Source organism: Pygocentrus nattereri, chromosome 1 (assembly GCF_015220715.1).
Source record: "Pygocentrus nattereri isolate fPygNat1 chromosome 1, fPygNat1.pri, whole genome shotgun sequence".
In the NCBI taxonomy this organism is placed as follows: Eukaryota; Metazoa; Chordata; class Actinopteri; order Characiformes; family Serrasalmidae; genus Pygocentrus; species Pygocentrus nattereri.
The window spans coordinates 54,933,838-54,944,849 of NC_051211.1; the positions used below are offsets into that span (position 1 = coordinate 54,933,838).

The 11,012-nt window shown below is 38.8% G+C and overlaps 1 non-coding gene across 1 annotated transcript; it reads left to right on the forward strand.

Moving 5' to 3' along the window:
- Positions 1-9,961: 9,961 nt before the first annotated feature.
- Positions 9,962-10,034, forward strand: trnak-uuu. The gene has a single exon. It is a non-coding gene; the product is annotated as a tRNA-Lys (tRNA).
- Positions 10,035-11,012: the final 978 nt, after the last annotated feature.

An 11,012-nucleotide genomic window follows, 5' to 3' on the forward strand; every position in this document is an offset into this window, starting at 1 on the left:
TAATCAGAAGATTAGTTCATCTTTACACTGACAGCATGGATTCAACATCCATTATTTACTGGAAATATGTATCAGCAGATGAATTATGAAGGATGCTGAGGCGTGGCAGTGTGTTCCAGGCGCTGTGTGTCCGTATCTCTGTGATCTAGATTACGCGAGCTAGGCAGTCTCTCTGGGGGAGCTTGCTCATGACATTCTCTCAAACAACCCTGTCACTTAAAGTGTCTCTTTAAAAGCAGTGGGACATACTTAAAATAGATGGTTCTTCAAGGGTTCTTTGGTAGAGAAAATGGTTCTGTATGGAACCACGAACACTCACCGAACCCTTGATTCTACACAGCACCTAACAGGGTTCTGTTATTGTCACAGGGTTGACATCGTAACAATGGAAGAACTCTTTTTGGTGCTGTATAGGACCCTTTCCAAAACACTCTAAGCAAATTGGAATCCTATTTGGTGCTATATAGAACCTTTTTCAAGAAGGGTTCTATATAGAACCTTATACAACATATTCTCCATCAATATGAAGAACCCTTTCCCAATGCAAGGAATTCCTTAATCATGCAAAGGATGTTTTAAGTGGTCTTGGTTCTATTTAGAACCTTTTTTTTTACCAAAGAGCCCTGGAAGAACCATCTTTTTTAAGGGTGTTTGTAAAACCATCTATACACATTCTCCATAAAGCTGAAGAACTATTTAGCCATGCAAACAACCCTGTAATTATGCAAAGGATCTTTTAAGTGTTTACGTGTTCATTTTCTTTAATAAAGAACCCTTGAAGAACCCTGTCTTTTAAGAGTGAAGCACTTGGTGTGGTGGCCGATAGCAGAGCTGGTATACAGCACTGGGAGGATGATTAGGTCGTTAGAGCTCAGCTGGGTCGCCTGGCTAATGTTTCCTTTCAGTGAGGTCTTATTAAGGTGAAGTGGTTTAGCAATTAGGTTCCACGTCTAAAGTCTCTCAAGCAGCTACATTTCATTCTGATCTGTACACAATTCATCCTACATGTTACTTTATGAGCACGTCTCGCAGATGAGCCCAATTTCTTTCTGACAGGAATGACGAATTATTAGGGTTGAGCCGTAATAGAAAAAGTGAATGATGAATATCTACACTATATTTCCAAAAGTCTTCACTCCCCCATCCAAATCACTGAGTTCAGGTGTTCCAGTCACTTCCATGGCCACAGGTGTATAAAGCCGAGCCCCTCGGCCTGCAGACTGCTTCTACAGACATTAGTGAAAGAATGGGTCGCTCTCAGGAGCTCAGTGAATTCCAGCGTGGTACCGTGATCGGACGCCACCTGTGCAGCAAGTCCAGTCGTGAAATTTCCTCACTACTAAATATTCCACAGTCCACTGTCAGTGGGATTATAACAAAGTGGAAGCGATTGGGAACGACAGCAGCTCAGCCACGAAGTGGTCGGCCACGTAAAATGACAGAGCGGTCAGCAGATGCTGAGGGGCATAGTGCGCAGAGGTCACTACAGACTGAACGGAATGTTCTGGAGATGTGCAGGTTATACAGGTCCACCAGTCAGCTGATCCTGTCCTCATAGTGTTTCTGTAGATGCATCAAAAGTGTCCACACATCTATTCATGTGTTTCAGGTCATTGTGCTCAGTGTTGTTGGTGTTGATCCTCCTGCAGGGCTGTATTTGCAGTAACAGTGATGAGACGAGCTCCATCAGAGCTGACAACAGCAGAGAGAGTACAGGCAAAACAGACCTCAGAGTCAGAATCACAAGCTAGAGCCAAAGGCACAGAACACCAGAAGGACTGCCAGTCAGCCAAGGCCACACTAACCATGCTAGTGAACTAGAAGGTGTACAAACTGGCGCTTTACGTTCCTGGGGGCATGAAGTGGAACACAAGTCGTGATGTAGAAAACACAAGAGACCGGATGTGAGGATGATACAGTGCCTGGAAAAAAGAAAGACATGGACACAGCAAATGCTGCATACATGTATGAATTAGAGCCAGGCAAGTTGTTTTAATGTCACTATAGTTTGTTACACCCAAAGGTGATGTAATCAAATTTCATTACTTTGTGGGGGGGGTTATAGACAACTATAGAACAGCTTATAGACCATAGACTATAGACAACAGCTTATAGATTATAGAATATAGAACAGCTTATAGATTATAGAATATAGAACATCTTATAGAATATAGAACAGCTTATAGACTATAGACTATAGAACATCTTATAGACTATAGAACAACTTATAGAATATAGACTATAGAACAATTTATAGACTATAGACTATAGAACAACTTATAGACTATAGACTAAAGAACAATTTATAGACTATAGACTATAGAACAACTTATAGAATATAGACTATAGAACAATTTATAGACTATAGACTATAGAACAACTTACAGACTATAGACTAAAGAACAATTTATAGACTATAGACTATAGAACAACTTATAGACTATAGACTATAGAAAAACATATAGACTATAGACTATAGAACATTTTATAGACTTTAGACTATAGAACATCTTATAGATGATAGACTATGGAACAGCTTATAGACTATAGACTATAGAATAGTTTATAGACTATAGACTATATAACAGCTTATAAATTATATACTATAGAACAGCTTGTAGTCTATAGACTAGAGAACAGCTTATAGACTATAGAACAGCTTATAGACTGTAGACTGTAGAACAGCTTATAGACTATAGATTATAGGACAGCTTATAGACTGTAGAACATCTTATAGTCTATAGACTATAGAACAGCTTATAGACTATAGACTATAGAGCAGCTTATAGACTATAGAACAGTTTATAGTCTATTGACTATAGGGCAGCTTATAGACTATAGAACAGATTGTAGTCTATAGTCTATAGAACATCTTATAGTCTATAGACTATAGAACATCTTATATTCTATAGACTATAGAACAGCATATAGACTGTAGCACAGCTTATAGTCTATGGACTACAGAACAGCTTATAGACTATAGACTATAGAACAGCTTATAGACTATAGAACAGCATATAGACTATAGCACAGCTTATAGTCTATGGGCTACAGAACAGCTTATAGACTATAGACTATAGAACAGCTTATAGACTATAGCACAGCTTATAGTCTATTGAACAGCTTATAGACTATAGAACAGCTTATAGACTATAGAACAGTTTATAGTCTATAGTCTATAGAACATCTTATAGTCTATAGACTATAGAACATCTTATATTCTATAGACTATAGAACAGCATATAGACTATAGCACAGCTTATAGTCTATGGACTACAGAACAGCTTATAGACTATAGACTATAGAACAGCTTATAGACTATAGAACAGCATATAGACTATAGCACAGCTTATAGTCTATGGGCTACAGAACAGCTTATAGACTATAGACTATAGAACAGCTTATAGACTATAGCACAGCTTATAGTCTATGGACTACAGAACAGCTTATAGACTATAGACTATAGAACATCTTATAGACTATAGAACAGCATATAGACTATAGCACAGCTTATAGTCTATGGACTACAGAACAGCTTATAGACTATAGACTATAGAACAGCTTATAGACTATTGAACAGCTTATAGACTATTGAACAGCTTATAGAGTATAGAACAGTTTATAGTCTATAGACTATAGAAAAGCTTATAGTCTGTAGACTATAGAACAGCTTATAGACTATAGACTATAGAACAGCTTATAGACTATAGAACAGCTTATAGTCTGTAGACTATAGAACAACTTATAGACTATAGAACAGTGTATAGTCTATAGATTATAGAACAGTTTATAGATTATAGAACAGTTTGTAGACTATAGAACAGCTTATAGACTATAGAACATCTTATAGACTATAGAACAACTTATAGTCTGTAGACTATAGAACAGCTTATAGACTATAGAACAGTGTATAGTCTATAGATTATAGAACAGCTTATAGAACAGTTTATAGACTATAGACTATAGAACAGCTTATAGACTATAGAACAGCTTATAGTCTGTAGACTATAGAACAACATATAGACTATAGAACAGTGTATAGTCTATAGATTATAGAACAGCTTATAGATTATAGATTATAGAACAGTTTGTAGACTATAGAACAGCTTATAGACTATAGAACATCTTATAGACTATAGAACAACTTATAGTCTGTAGACTATAGAACAACTTATAGACTATAGAACAGTGTATAGTCTATAGATTATAGAACAGCTTATAGAACAGTTTATAGACTATAGAACAGCTGACAGACAACTATAGTTAGCTTCTCTGCTAGGTCAGCTGCTCAGTTTCTGACAGATATTTAGCTTCTTGCGATGTTGATTGACAGGCATATCTCCATGTCTGCGTCTTCTGTCGATACAGTAGATGATATTCATTTATCAATTTATAGACTATAGACTATAGAACAACTTATAGACTATAGACTAAAGAACAATTTATAGACTATAGACTATAGAACAACTTATAGAATATAGACTATAGAACAATTTATAGACTATAGTCTATAGAACATCTTATAGTCTATAGACTATAGAACATCTTATATTCTATAGACTATAGAACAGCATATAGACTATAGCACAGCTTATAGTCTATGGACTACAGAACAGCTTATAGACTATAGACTATAGAACAGCTTATAGACTATAGAACAGCATATAGACTATAGCACAGCTTATAGTCTATGGGCTACAGAACAGCTTATAGACTATAGACTATAGAACAGCTTATAGACTATAGCACAGCTTATAGTCTATGGACTACAGAACAGCTTATAGACTATAGAACATCTTATAGACTATAGAACAGCATATAGACTATAGCACAGCTTATAGTCTATGGACTACAGAACAGCTTATAGACTATAGACTATAGAACAGCTTATAGACTATTGAACAGCTTATAGACTATTGAACAGCTTATAGACTATAGAACAGTTTATAGTCTATAGACTATAGAAAAGCTTATAGTCTGTAGACTATATAACAGCTTATAGACTATAGACTATAGAACAGCTTATAGACTATAGAACAGCTTATAGTCTGTAGACTATAGAACAACTTATAGACTATAGAACAGTGTATAGTCTATAGATTATAGAACAGTTTATAGATTATAGAACAGTTTGTAGACTATAGAACAGCTTATAGACTATAGAACATCTTATAGACTATAGAACAACTTATAGTCTGTAGACTATAGAACAGCTTATAGACTATAGAACAGTGTATAGTCTATAGATTATAGAACAGCTTATAGAACAGTTTATAGACTATAGACTATAGAACAGCTTATAGACTATAGAACAGCTTATAGTCTGTAGACTATAGAACAACATATAGACTATAGAACAGTGTATAGTCTATAGATTATAGAACAGCTTATAGATTATAGATTATAGAACAGTTTGTAGACTATAGAACAGCTTATAGACTATAGAACAGCTTATAGTCTGTAGACTATAGAACAACTTATAGACTATAGAACAGTGTATAGTCTATAGATTATAGAACAGTTTATAGACTATAGAACATCTTATAGACTATAGAACAACTTATAGTCTGTAGACTATAGAACAACTTATAGACTATAGAACAGTGTATAGTCTATAGATTATAGAACAGCTTATAGAACAGTTTATAGACTATAGAACAGCTGACAGACAACTATAGTTAGCTTCTCAGCTAGGTCAGCTGCTCAGTTTCTGACAGATATTTAGCTTCTTGCGATGTTGATTGACAGGCATATCTCCATGTCTGCGTCTTCTGTCGATACAGTAGATGATATTCATTTATATGAACATGCTTACAATTCACATCAGTGTTCAGGGTAAATAAATATGCTGCTTAATTAAAAGAGATCCTTTACATCTTATAATGGTGGACACAGCCGTCTTCACCATGAGGAAGTCGTAATAACGAAATGAGAAGTCACAGCCAGTGATTCAGGAAAAGTTCAGCCTGTTATGTAATGGTAATTAAGTCTCTCCCGTGAATTCTGTAAATGTACAGGTTTAGCCCAGAAAGACATTCAAACACAGCGCTGTCACATTTTCTTTCCAGCTGGCTTCCTGAGTGCTGCTGAACTCTGACGTCTGCTGAGTCAGCTCTTTCTGTGTTAAAGTTGTTTTCGGTGTCGTGAGCCGGATGGATGGATGGTTTCCATGTCATCTGTCCCTGCCAGAACTTTCTCCCTGACCTTTCTGTCTCCATAGATGAGCTTCACGCAATGTCATTCCTCAGGTTTGGGTGGTTTTGGTCCATTCACTCTGTATGTAACCTGTATTTCTGTTTCTGACATTTTAGCACCAGAAAGGCTTTTGTCACAGTGTTTCTAGGACTGAGTTTCCTCAGACCCTTTTAACATTTTAAGAACATTTTAAGTAAATCCCACCGAAAAGCGTCTCCATACTTTGCCGACCTGAGCAGCACTCTAACTCTGCAGAGAGGGTTAGTTTCAGTTATTACACAAACACACGATCACAGTGAGCTGTTGGCCTTCACAGCCACATGTTTACAGGTACCGTGGTGTGCACATCATACAGGACCTGAAGCAGCACAGCTGGTTTGGGAACAGCACTGAGCAGGAGAGGAAATCTATCCAGAGGGTCACATTATCCAAACAGAGTTCCCAGACCTGCATTCTATTTACAGCAAGTGGTGCTGGACCAAAGCCAGAGAGACAGTGAAGGACCTCAGCCATGCCGTGTCAGAGAAACACTTCCGCTCCCAGAAGAAGAGGTCGGTGCTCTCACCGGACCGCCCACAATATCTTGCAGTTGCAGCGCAGGGCTAATTTTCAGCTCTGTGTGCGGGAGCGGGTGGAACACCAGCCCTGGCAGACGGGAGCGGGACAAAGCATGCATGAAGAGATATCCCATAAATAAATGAACAGCCTAAATGAAGCAGATCGATCACTAAACGAAAGTTCTACAGTTACAGACTGTAGTCCATCTGTTTCTCTGATACTCTGTTACCCTGTTCTTCAGTGGGCAGGACCCCCATGGACCCTCACAGAGCAGGTCCTATGTAGGTGGTGGGTCATTCTCAGCACTGCAGTAACGCTGACGTTGTGGTGGTGTGTTAGTGTGTGTTGTGCTGATCAGTTTATATCACAATACCTACATTTAGAGTCGGTTATTCATTCAGTCTAATGAGAAACTGTAGAACAGACTCGGTTTATATCACAATACCTACATTTAGAGTCGGTTATTCATTCAGCCTAATGAGAAACTATAGAACGGACTCGGTTTATATCACAATACCTACATTTAGAGTCGGTTATTCATTCAGCCTAATGAGAAACTGTAGAACAGACTCGGTTTATATCACAATACCTACATTTAGAGTCGGTTATTCATTCAGCCTAATGAGAAACTGTAGAATGGACTCGGTTTATATCACAATACCTACATTTAGAGTCGGTTATTCATTCAGTCTAATGAGAAACTGTAGAACAGACTCGGTTTATATCACAATACCTACAATTAGAGCCGGTTATTCATTCAGTCTAATGAGAAACTATAGAACGGACTCGGTTTATATCACAATACCTACATTTAGAGTCGGTTATTCATTCAGTCTAATGAGAAACTGTAGAACAGACTCGGTTTATATCACAATACCTACATTTAGAGCCGGTTATTCATTCAGTCTAATGAGAAACTGTAGAACAGACTCGGTTTATATCACAATACCTACATTTAGAGTCGGTTATTCATTCAGTCTAATGAGAAACTGTAGAACAGACTCGGTTTATATCACAATACCTACATTTAGAGCCGGTTATTCATTCAGTCTAATGAGAAACTGTAGAACAGACTCGGTTTATATCACAATACCTACATTTAGAGTCGGTTATTCATTCAGCCTAATGAGAAACTGTAGAGCAGATTTTGGTCTATTCAGTGCTTAAAACAAGTAAAATGATCTACCAATGGAATAAGACACGTTCACCAGATAAAATGACTTAAAATAAGTAAATGCAACACTGTGATGTTCTAGACGCCTTCAGCAGCTGACAAGAAGGCACAACAAGCAGGGGTTCATTAGGTGAGACTATATAGAACCACGAACACTCAAAGAACAATTTGCATAATTTAAAAGGTTCTCTGCATTGTCAAATGGTTCTTCAGATTGACGGAGAATGTGTTGTATATGGTTCTATTGAGAAGCTTTTCGAAATGGTTTAATGTAACACTAAACAGGGTTCTGCTGTTTTTACAATGCGTGTGTATACATGTACTCAATAATCCAATCAGAGCCAGATTCTGCATTTATACCCTTATTACAGTGGTCATGTAAACACCACGCTCAGATCTAGAAATCTGATTAAGAGGCTGGATTTTAGCTCAGTGGTCCGATTTCTCAGTGTATCTAAATTAAATATTGTTCATCTTCTAGATGATGTTTGTTCATATTTTCAGGTAAAGTCGCTCTATTTAAAAAAAAACGCGCTATGAAGTTTAAGTTTTACGTTATCTTTACATCACAACTTCTTCTGTGAGTTTATTGGCTGGTTTTAAAGCACAAATCTGATTACTGTCTGATTCATGTAAACCTGGAGTTATGTGGTTATTCCCTGTTATCCGATTACTCAAGCTTTTAAGCATGCAAATAGTTCTTCTAGTGTTTCAGGGCCTTTAAACAGAAATTTCACATTGTATTCTAAGAAATAATACGGAACCTTCCAATACAGGTCCCTTTTCTCTGGGACCCCCCATCCCTCCACCCTGTTCTATATATTGGAGGCCTATCTATTAAGCCACACCTCTGACTTGAAGCCCTGAGAACCACAGTGAGGTTGGATTTGATGTTGAATTATTCTGAAGAACCAGTTCAGTGAATAAAGATCATTATGCTTGGAAGTGTTGAAGGTGAAAGAGCCTGAAGACCCAAGCAGAAGACCGGTCGTTCTAGAGAGACCCTCCACACGGTCACCTGGATTTTAAAATTGACTTCACAGCACTTAGTGAGAGCAGTAGTGCACGTGTTGGTCGGATATAAAGTGGTTGGATCACTCTTGACTTAAAACGGAAGCGGGATGGAGTCGGAATATTCTCCAGCAGCTTTGTTAATGGCCGAGCCTCATAGTCTCACTGTTGATGTTTCTTTTTTTAACAACAACACAACCTCTTTGTACTGTACGTCTTACATCATGTGACTTCGTAAACCAATCACAAGGCAGAATGGATATTTGTGATAAACCAAGAATGTTCATTTTCCTAAAATGCTTCAGAATTTGATACTGCTAGAAACATTTACACTGTTAAACTGTTTAGTCCATCAGCCCAAATGCAGATATTACAGTAATTTTGGGCTTAAAAAAGACGAAGCTTCTGAAAAGTAAATAAAAAAAAAATTAACATCACTGTCTAGTCAGAGTTTATTTATAGCGCTTTTAACAACTGTCACGGTTGGCTCCTCCCACTACTCCATGTGCCGCTTTGTTTTGATCTTCCATGTGCATTTGTTTTGGTTTTCTAGTACTGCCCCCTTGTTTCAAGACTCCGCCCCTGATTGTCTCCACCTGTGTTTGCACCTGTCCCTCGTTACCCTTATGTATTTAAGCCCTGTGTTTTCCCCTGTCTGGTTACTGGTCTTTGCTTGAATCTCTGTCTGTGTTTGGATGTTTATGCCTGTGTTCCTTTTGTCATGTCTGTCTCTCCTGCTCTCCGTATTGGCTATTTGAACCTGGACCATTTAGACTATGACCCTGGATTTGCCCATAATAAATCTCGCTTATCTCCACATATGCGTCCGCCTCCTCGCTCCCTGTTACAACAACAGATGTTGTTACAAAGCAGGTTTACAGAAAAATACAGGTCTGAGCCCCCATGAGCATCGCCAGTGATGACAGTGGCAAGGAGAAACTCCCTGAGAGCAGGAGGAAGGAACCTTGAGAGGAACCAGCGACACCGGAGAGCAAACATTGTTAGTATTTTAGCGTTGTTAGAGCCCGGATAGCTCAATCGGTAGAGCATCAGACTTTTAATCTGAGGGTCCAGGGTTCATGTCCCTGTTCGGGTGAGCAAGCAAGTTATTGGGGGCAGTCGTGGGCTAGAGGACAGGGAACTGGCCCTGTGATCGGGAGGTTGCCGGTTTGATCCCCTTGGCTGACAGTCCATGACTGAGGTGTCCTTGAGCAAGACACCTAACCCCCAATTGCTCCCCAGGCGCTGTGGATAGGGCATAGGATAAGTGTGCTCACTGCCCCCTAGTGTGTGTTTATTCACTAGTGTGTATGTGGTGTTTCACTTCGCGGAGGTGGGATTAAAAAAAAAAGTCTCACTTATTAAAGTACAAAGTGAGAAAAACAGGTGGGCAGTTAATTAGATTAGTTTTTGATTAGCAGCAGCAGCATCTGAGGGTGAGGACTGCACAGTGCTGTACAGCATGAAGCTCAGTGGTGGTCAAGCCGGTCCAGAAGGCTGGTGAGCAGTGGCACCCGATCAAGGCCGAAGAGGCAGCAGCATCAGACGCACAGGATGGGCAGCTGATCAACTCGGCAAAGAAAGGAAAGAAAAAAACTTTTGTGGTATAAAATATTATACTAGAAAACGGGAAAAAACCGGTGGAGCAACGGTTAATTGGTTAATTGATTAATGATTAAATTGTTAATTAGATCATTAATTTATTTGTAACAAACACACACCGGAGCATTCAGATTCAGGCCAGTTCTCTCGTGCCTGCCTGCTGTGGCGTTTGCAGTGGAGGAGTGTTCTTCTGAGACTGAGCTGCTGGTGCTGTAACAGCTCCTAAACGGGGAGACGGATGCTCTGCTAAATGCTTACTGACAGGACAGACTGAGTGACTGACTTGGTATTCAGAGCACTTTTCACCTTCATGGCCGAGGTGCACGCTTTGAGGTCGCACCAGGGAATCTCCATCGCCAACGACGTCTGCAATCTGACCGACCGACATGGCAGGCCATGAATATTCAGGGTCCGCAACCTCTGAGGAAAAAAAAATTCATCATGTCGTTCGCTTGCACATAAATTATTGTGG